Source organism: Trachemys scripta, unplaced genomic scaffold (genome assembly GCF_013100865.1).
Source record: "Trachemys scripta elegans isolate TJP31775 unplaced genomic scaffold, CAS_Tse_1.0 scaffold_110, whole genome shotgun sequence".
NCBI lineage: Eukaryota > Metazoa > Chordata > Testudines > Emydidae > Trachemys > Trachemys scripta.
Genome location: NW_023260483.1, coordinates 1 through 10,030, shown reverse-complemented (window position 1 = coordinate 10,030; position 10,030 = coordinate 1). Strand labels below are relative to the sequence as shown.

The following is a 10,030-nucleotide window of genomic DNA, read 5'->3' as shown; positions in this document are numbered from 1 at the left end:
TGGGTAAGAACCTCACTTCTTCAGATGCAGGGCTTGCATCTGAAGAAGTGAGGTTCTTACCCACGAAAGCTTATGCTCCCTATACTTCTGTTAGTCTCAAAGGTGCCACAGGACCCTCTGTTAGTTCTAATCACAGTAGCTAGAAATAAGACTCAAGTAGATCAATCCAGTTAATCCTCTGTCAGTGCAATATTTATACACTTCTCCAGTCTAGGTTTAAATGACCCAAGAGATGGAAATTTCTACTGCTTTCCATGGGAGACTATTTTGTAACTGAATTGATCTCATTAAATTTAGGCTGAATATAACCTGGGGTGAGACATTGAGTATCCTGTTAACCCTTTTGTTGGGGAAGATTGTGGGCCTGTTTGTACATTGCCCTAGACTTTTGGTAGTCCTCTACACCAGTGCAGAGTGGATATAAAATGCTATGAAACCATAATTGTTTTTATCCCTGTTTCATAGCATTTCATACCCGCATTGCACATGGTATAAATGACTGCCCTTGACACAGGACAATGACAAATCAGACTCTGTCCATCTTACAAATATTTATTTAAATTGATTCCAGACTGTTAGTGAAATGAGAATTCATCAACTACCCATTTCCCCCGCCCAAGTTTCAAGCCAGCCTGCCTACCAAGCCCTGTCAATTTCGAACCTATGAGGTTGGTACCCATCTGCTTAAACGGATATCAGTGCTGAATGTCTGAATTAGATGCTCCTAGCACTATTCCATTGCTCTCTGTATGTCCATTGGTTGGCCTCTACTATTGGTGATCCTTTTATTGATCATGTATTTCAATGCTGGAAGGATTTCCCAACATCATCAGCATTAATCCAGCACAGCTTTGTTTCTCTTCCCATGTCTCTAAAGGTTGTCTATTAGATTGCTATGGAATTTCTGCTTATTATAGGTTTTTTCCATGTTCTTCTTTTTACCTTTTATGTCTACTTCTTGTTTTGGAAGTCAGGATGCAGAAAGCCATTTCTCTTGCCTCACAGATTGAGAAACATGGTTATATTCACTAGAACCACTGGAAAGAAGAGGCAACTTCTGCCGTTTGTTTGCCCATGCTTCACGTCTCTGCATCTTCTCACTCTAATCTTCTAACTCTAAGCCTGATCCACACTTAGCTGGACTCTTAAGATTAATGGGTCCATGCATGTTTCTTTTCAATAACGCCACTGTGTGGTGGTTTATTTTTTTTCTTTCTGCCGTCCTGCATCATTCACATCTGTCTCAGTGATGTCCCTCCTGATGGTGCCTTTGTGATTTAATTCCACTTCCCTTTCTGCAACTTCATCTGAACCTTTTCACTTCCTCCTTCAGAATGGAAAACCCTCTCTACTTTGTGCTTATAGACCTATCTACACACTAGAGCGCCTCATGTTCTCCTTGTTTGTCACTCACTTAGGCTTACTGAGCCACAGCAGTTAAATCTGTCCCAGTCCCTGTGTGTCTCTGCCACCCCCACACATAAACTTCCGAGCAGACTAGTAAACATGGTTTACCAGCCAGCACTTTGCCTTCTGTCACTCACCCTTGGAAACAGAATCTGTTCTTGGACAGACACATTTAAGGTGGCGTTAAGGTTGAAGTTGGGGAGTGCATCTCTGACCTAATCCTGAGGGGATCCCCCTTTGTCATTCCCCCCCCCATTTACATCATTACTTTTTAAAAGCAGTCTTCTGAAACTTCCCCAGTGCTTCAAGACTTATTGAAAATCAGCATTAATGGTCCAGCGAGCTCCTCAACCAACTTTTTAAAAATTTTTGGCTGCAAATTATCTGGACCTGCTAATATAAAAATGTCTTACTTTAGTAGCTTTTATTTAACAACTTCCTGAGGTATTAGTGGATAATATTGGTCATCATGATAGTTGGTGTTCTCTTCACACCAGCAGCAGGGCCGCCCAGAGGATTCAGGGGGCCTGGGGCAAAGCAATTTCGGGGGCCCCTTCCATTAAAAAAAAAGTTGCAATACTATAGAATACTATATTCTTGGAGGGGGGCGGGCCTGGGGCAAATTGCCCCACTTGCCCCCTTCCCCCTCCGTCCCCCGGGGCAGCCCTGACCAGCAGCACTAACCACTATAGTTTTTGTAGGCATCATGGCAAAGGAAAGTGGTGTGTTTTTTTTGAGGCGGGATCTGAAAGTGGATAATGAGGTAGCTTTGCAGAGACCCTTGATCTCCAAGTCCTAAGTTAGTTCCCTAACATCTCTTTCTCCTTTTGGAGACGCGTAGGGCTGACATGGATTTTACAGGTCCATATCTGGGGTTTAGTTAATTCTGCCTTTAATCTCACCCAGTGATGCTAATAGTAGAATGTGGCTTTTAACCATCCTGCAGAGGAGTCAACTCTAAAATTGTTCTGGCAGACCCTTCCACTAATGATGAATGTGATCGGGTTTTTTGCATGTCCAACATGCCTTCAGTCACTCCTATGTAAGAAGGATCACACAGCCACAAACAAGAAGAACATAAGAATGGCCCTACTAGGTCAGACCAAAGGTTTGTCTAGCCCAGTATCCTGTCTTCCAACATTGGCCGGGTGCCCCAGAGGGAATGAACAGAACAGGTAATCAAGTGATCCATCCCCTGTCGCTCATTCCCAGCTTCTGGCAAACAGAGGCTAGGGACACCATTCCTGCCCATCCTGGCTAATAGCCATTGATGGACCTATTCTCCATGAATTTACCTAGTTCTTTTTTTAACCCTGTTATGGTCTTGGCGTTCACAACATCCTCTGGCAAGGAGTTCCACAGGTTGACTGTGTTGTGTGAAGTACTTCCTTTTATTTGTTTTAAATGTGCTGCCTATTAATTTCATTTGGTGACCCCTAGTTCTTGTGTTATGAGATGGTAATTGAATATAGTATATTAGTGTTTAAGACAACGTGCAGTATCATTCATGCTATGCAGATTATTTCCCCCCCATCTATTTAACGTTTAACTATAGGGGCTTCCTTACTATAATTGCTTCCTCTGCATATTGTCTGGTAGTGTTCTAATTGTTAATTATATTCTTAACCAGCTCAGTGTGGCTATGGCAGTTTTGTTTTTCCATTCTTAGTCAGCCTTACAGTGGAAGGAAATTTTAAGGTTAGGATGATGACCTCACTTTTCAAAGACTTGACTTCAGTTTGCTCTATTGGAATAGGAGTCACTGAACCCTACCCTTGGTATAGCACAGAGTGTGGTTTGGTTTTGTTTTTGTTTTTTTAAGCCTCTACGTAGACTCCACCAGGACAAAAAATAGGTCAGCTCCTACATACAGATGTGAAACTAGTTTGACCTTTTTTCCAAATCGGAGGTGCATGACCAGGGGCAACAGTCTTAAGACAAACAACTTGGGCTCTTTCAAGAGTTGAAGAATAAATGTCAGCTTGACAAATCCACCATCCTGCAGATCTGTCAGTTTCGTTCTAGTATTGAGTAACATATTCCAGGAATTCCAACACGAAATTGTGCTAAACGGCCTAGTAATTCTCATGGTGATTGCATCTGACGTTCATTAGGAGAGCAGAATAATTAATTGTGTAATTTTAATGACAAACCACCTTTGCTTTTCATTAAAAGTTAAGTAAGCTAATAGCAGGGAGAGCAAGCTACAGGGATAAAGCATATACAGTGTAATTACAAGACTCAGTAATGCAGGGGTGGCCAACCTGAGCCTGAGAAGGAGCCCGAATTTACCAATGTATATTTCCAAAGAGCTACAGTAATACGTCAGCAGCCCCCATGTCAGCACCCACCCTCCACTCCCAAAGCCGCCCAGTCCTGTCGATCAGCGCCTCCCCTCCCTCCCTGTGCCTCCGGCCCGCCACGGGCACATGGGACGTGCGTCCAAATCCCTGCTGCTGCTGGGGAGCCCCGCGCCTCTCCCGCTCACAGCTGCAGCTCCTTCCCGGCGGGACGCGCCCCCCAGCCCACCCTGGGCACATGTGGCGTGCGTCCAGTGGCTCCTTCCTGGCGGGAGGGAGACTAGGCGCAGGGGACGCGTGCTGCATGTGGCCGGGGCAGCGGGAGGCGCGTCCCGCCGGGAAGGAGCCGCAGCCGCGAGCGGGAGGGAGAGGCACGGGGCTCCCCGGCAGCAGCGGGGATTCGGCCCGCGCTGGCCCCTGCCGGCTCCGCACTACCCCTGCCCGGGCCCACCACGCGCCGCATATGCCCATGGAGGGCCGGGGGGGCGGGAGGCTCCGGGGGAGGGCAGTGTGCGTAGCCGGGGCCTGCTAATGCCCCCGGCCCCTTAGAGAGGGGGGAAAAAAAGAGGAGTTTCATTCTCCGCCCCCCCCCCCCCTTTTTTTCCCCCCCCCCCCCCCCCACACGTCCCGATATTTTATAGCGCTGATCTGGTCACCCTACAGGCATAGCAGGAATTAGAGAGCTGGAGTGCTCTTCTCTGCTTGGTGTGGGTGTACTGGCCAGAGTCTTATCAGAGCAAGGAGCAGAGTGTCAGTAACTCAGGGTTAGCATTGACTGGACCATCTAGGCGCGGAATATACCTGCAGAGGAAGCAGAAGTTTGCTGGTACCCCATGTGGGGAAGAGGCAATGGGCCTTCTCTTTACTATCCTTCCCGCTCAACCCTTTCTTCCAGCAGAGGAGAAGAGAGGATGGCACTGTTCTGCTTTCCATTTCTGAAGGTATCTGCCAATTAGACCTTGGTGCCCAAGTACCAGAGTGATTAGAGATGGCAGTATTATTCCTTCCCGGAACTTAACACTTGCAGGTGCCAGATGTTTATAAATGTTAATCTGGCTTTATGTAGATATAAACAAAGCATGCTTTCTAGGTCTTCATCCGATATTGTTTTAAGGGGTGTGGGACACTTTGTTCTAATATTGAACTCCCGTTTCCCTAAGGACAATGTCCCACTCAGCCAGGGAAGCCCCCTTCATTTTGGAAAAATGTTGGGTGCATTGTAACGTCCTATCCACCTCCCTAGCACTTAGATAACACACAGAGGTGCTGGGGCAACCTAGTTCCATCAGAGGAGCTAGGGCACTAGTGCAAAGCAGTGACTAATTCTGATGGATGTTTTGTGTAGAGCTGGGGGAGAAAAGGAAGCTGCTGCTTTGCAGGGAGGGAGGGAGGTTGGCAGACAGATTGAGGTTGGGAGGATGCTGCTTTTGGTGTCTGAGTAACCTGGTTAGTGAAACCTGCAGGTTATAATTTATGTAATGTCCCTGCTGATCAGGCAAACGCGCACAAAGGGTGGAAAATCTGCATCTTGCACCTTGGCAGCTATTTGAGAAATCCACAGCCTAGATTATGGCAAGAATTAAAGCAGAGCAAAAGTTAGTTTTGATTCCAGCTGGGATGTTCCTCTGTTAGGTTTGGGATTCTAACGCTAAAACTAATCATTTGAAAAACCTGTTTTTTAAAATACAAACATGGCGAGGGAGCCCAAATAAGGGGAATCTGCCCATGTTTCACAGGCAGCCATATGGCCTGTGGATTCAGAGTTGATATGCTGTATTAACGGAGAGCTAAAATGCAGAGTTTGTCTCTGTTTTCAGTATGTTCCTGTGTTTCCCCTCCATCATCCATTCCAGGAATGCCCAGTCAGGTCTTGAGTCTCTACTGTCACCTGTTGCTGGGTAGGGACCTTATCCCACTTCCTTCTGACTGGAGCTTTTAAGAATGCGCAGCCCCCTGCTGTGCACTGTCATGGGCTGTGCTTTCTCTCCAAGGACAATGTTTTTGTTTTTTTTCACCAGTGACCACAGAGCTCTTTCTGAGCAGAGTACATTTATTTTTAGGACAAAAAAGCATATGGCGAAAGCATATAAAAGCAATAAAAGTTCCTACACACTGACTAAACATGCCAGAATTCACTCCTCTTCCCACAGGATGAGTCTGACAGGCCGACATTCCTTCCAACCCTTCAGCAAGGGGTGGGGCTTTTCCTGGGACAGAAAGTCCTGTCCATTTGCTAAATCAAAAGGAAGACCACAAGTCCATTTAATTTCATCCTGTTCTACCAAAAGTTCTTTCTTTGTTTCCTATCTTTGGAAAATCCAGCTTTTCCCCCTCTGTGAAAACTACCCTGTGGGGTGGAACTTCTCTGGAATTGTTTGATCTCTGGGTAATTACCTCCTCCTGTTTCTAGTTCCTGTAGGAGATGTGATTCCCCTGCCCCCATAACCCCTCACTATGGAGTAAAACATAATAATATGTAAACCATTCATAAATGTAATACCGTGGTCCCCCAAAATATTGCATGGGTTGCAATATCTGTCACAAGGACAAAGTGATTACTCCAAACAAAGAATACCATCAAGGGGCAGTGGAGTCATTCTAAGGGTGCCATGTGATGTCTCTGGCAAAATACATAAGGCGGGGAGCAGCTGGCAGATCTTGGTATTTGTATGAGAGAGAGAGATACAAAATCTTAAGGATGGAGCAGATGCAAAGAAGAGAGAGCAAGAAAGAGGGTCTGATTTTCCATTACCCTGCCCCATGTACATCACTTATACCAGGGCAAAATGGGTGTAAAAAATGCTAAATCAGAATAGCAGTGGATCTCAGTGACTCCACAAGGTACAGGGCAATGGACGCTCTCTGGCCCAATGGCTTTCTTTACCTATTGAAGTGTTTTTCATACTGAAGGATCTCAAAGCACTTTATTTACAAAGTCAGCAACTACAAAACACAAGTATCCCTTAATCCAATCCCTAAATTCCAACTTCCTCCTAAAGGAGAGTTTAGTAGTTGTTTTAAAAGTAGATGGGGCATCACACAGCAGTTCAACACAGGAAGTGAAGAAAAATCCTTTAGACCATGCAACACTGTGTGAATTGAGTGAGTCAGAAGAGTGCTGAAGGGTTGCCATGATAACAATGCTAATATCCAGAGTCTTGGTTCCCTCCTGCCCCCCCCCCCCCAACAAAATCAGGGGACCTTTTATTGACAGTAAGTAGCCAGGACCTCAAGTTTTGATGTTTAAAACACAGCAGCATCCCGGGTGAAGTAGTGTTACCGTCTCAGGGGAGGGAGAGTGCCACCTATGGAATTGCCAACACCATTGTCTGCAGAACCTGTATCCTATGGAATTCTTCTATCCACATGCTACCCCAACCCAGTCCTGCTTAACATTTGAGATCTGACAGGATCACCTCACAAATTTAATTCTTATTTAAATCTTTGGGATACCAAACAGTCTTGTAAATCTATATAATGAATTTGCCTAATCTCTGCCCAGACTTGCCCTGTGCCCCAGGGTTCTTTGAAAGCTGCAGAGGGTACAGCATGTTTCACAGCAGAGCAGAAGCTGCTGTTGGACCTAGAGGAACATAATATGGAGGGGAAAATGGTCATTTAAGAACTGGTTTGTAATAGAGGAGCAGTCCAGACTCCATTTGTGACCGGGCCCCATTATGCTGTGTACGTGCTATAGAAACACAAGAGACAGACCATATCCTAGAGCGATTACAATCTGAAGTATGATAAAATACAGCAAGTGGCTTTAAATAAAAAAAAAAAAAAAAGGAACCGGGAAAGGAGGATGAATGTAACCATAGTAAGAACATCCATTTATATAGCCTAGCTGTGTGATGGGTTAGAGATGTTCTTGTTCTTAAAAAAGGTATAGGCATAGATATAAAGTCCCCATTGACCATCTACCCAGCCATTATTAGGTGAGTTAACCATATGGTAGAGATTAGTCTTGAGGGGCGACTTCAAGTAGGGTAGAGTAGTGGTTTGATGGACTAATGTCCTAGCAATACCTTTCCCTCTAACTTCTAAATGTGTAACTTCTTGTACACTTGCATGGTTTTCACTTTCATAATGGTCCAGTATATCTTTATTGACCTAAGATGGTATTTCCTATGGAATCTGGGCACCTAACTCCTTTTGCCTCTTTAAAAAATACACTAAAATCTTAGGTTTGGGGGATGCTAGATAAGAGAGGTGCAGTAATTGACACCAAATATTAAGATTGGTAGAGATCTGTAGCAGAGTGTGTCAAACCTATCCCAAAATATTTCAGATTATCCTCCATTCTCTATAGGTTGGTAAATGGGAAGCGGATCTTTATAAGTGGAATTTTTTTTTAACTGAAATAATATAAATATTGGACTGTCTCAGTCTTGAGTCTCTTTTGATTTAAAAAAAAAAAATTTAAACTCTTAGCAAAATTCTATTCTACTCTTTCTGAGAAAAGGATTAATAGAAAGTATTAAGTCAAAGTAATTTCAGTTTAATAAAAGTATTCTAGAACTTTTCATTTGGCCTTTTGATCTAGCAGCTGCACAAATAGTGACAAGGCTTCATATCTCAGCCTTCAAAATGGGAAACTGACAGTGGTGAATCACTGCAGAAAATGGGGAAAGAGAAGTTAGTGTGGTATCTCTATTGCATAGAACAGAGACTAGGTAGATGAGGTAATATCTTTTATTTTTTTTTATATTTTTATTTTTAACCAACTTTGTTGGTGGAAGATAAAGCTTTTGAGCTACACAGAGTTCTTCAGGTCTGGGGAAGGAAGCCGAGCAGCTGCATAGATTAGTCACAGTTCTAATGTAATTGCACCAAAGCAAAAAAGTAACCCGTTCAATTATTTCTGGGATCTGAGCATGCACATATTAATCCACTGTTGTCCTGTAATCATGCCAACAGGGTAGCCAGAAAAAGAAATGAGATCCCCATTCCACAAGATAGTTAAACATGCATCTTAACTTTCAGCATTTAAATGATCCCACTGACTTCATGCGTATATGCTTTGTTGAATCAAGGCCAAAGCTGGGAAAAGCCATTCAGCACCAATTAACTCCATCCCACACAAGCCTGCCAGTGCCTTAGTGTTAAGGACTTGACGAGCTGAATTGTGAAACTTACGTTTATAGAAAAATGTTATCAAGATTAAAGAAACTAGCTGTGCGTCATTCTCATCCTTTGTTCTTCTTCCTGTGTCTTTGAGCACGGCATGGATTCTCCCCTAGCATTGCTCTAATTCTCCTAGCAATGTGGTTGGTCTGGGCATCTGGAGGGCAGTATGCCCTCCTATTAGCAATATCTCTTAACGTGTCTACAGGAGGCGGGGTTATGAGAACCTCTGTGCCATGGAAAGCTGAACATGGCATTTGGTGCTGCAAGAATCTTTTTGGGTGGGGTGGGTTATTTTGAGAACACCACACCCAGGTAATGAATATTGCTTACGTCAATAGATCAGAGTTAAAGGCAGGAGTAAATTCCCAGAATTCAAGCAGAATCTGAGATTATCCATTTGACTTGCCTGACCATCATTAATGTTTTGAGCAATTACATTGTCAAACATTTTTTGACCACAGATTGTTCCATGTCACAACTTCAGAACTGTTGGGGAGTATACCAGGACGGTGTGACGCATGTTCTGGATGCCGGTAAAGTAGTTTTGTTTTTGTTTTTTCTCTCTTACAGAAGGAATATCTGTCTGTAGTGGGATGCCTATTGCTTGCTTCTGCAGTATGTCAGGAAAGAGGGAGAATTTGTGAGTTTCTAAAATAGCTGGGAGTGAATTCTGTAATTTTTGGCTGGGGTTTCTGTAGAACTATAAGGGAGTTCAGCACTCAGGTTCCAATGAATTTCAAGGGAGTTAGGCACCCCAAATCCTGTTAAAACTCAAGGACACCTTTGCAAATCCTAGCCCTTGAATGCACTTTCTTTGTGTGTTTACTCTGGAAAACATCCACTGTGTTAAGGGGTGAAACTTTCAAGAGTGTCTAAACTTCTTGGGTACGCAAATCCAGTTTTCAAAGGTGACCTAGGATATGTCTATACTTAAAATGCTATAGTGGCACAGCTGCAGCAATTCAGTGTAGACCCTTGCTGCTGCAGCAGCAGTAAGTAAGTTTGAGAAATCTTAGTTTGAGTAAGTTTGAAAAATTGGGACAGGGGGTGGAGATAATAGGCAGGGCCGGCTCCAGGCAGCAGCCCACCAATCATGTGCTTGGGGCGGTGCCTGGAGGGGGGCAGCGCGGCGGGTTGCTCCGCTGCCGGGGAGAGCGGGGCCCCGGCCGGGCTCGCCGCCCACCCCCCCGGCG

The 10,030-nt window shown here is 44.4% G+C and overlaps 1 long non-coding RNA gene across 2 annotated transcripts in view; it reads left to right on the top strand.

The window, feature by feature from the left end:
• Positions 1-9,457, top strand: part of LOC117870243 — a 54,171-nt gene extending 44,714 nt beyond the window's left edge. For both annotated transcript variants that reach the window (XR_004643942.1, XR_004643943.1), the window contains one exon: positions 9,299-9,457. This is a non-coding gene — a long non-coding RNA (uncharacterized LOC117870243). The remainder of the gene's footprint in view (positions 1-9,298) is intronic.
• The last annotated feature ends 573 nt before the right edge of the window (positions 9,458-10,030 follow it).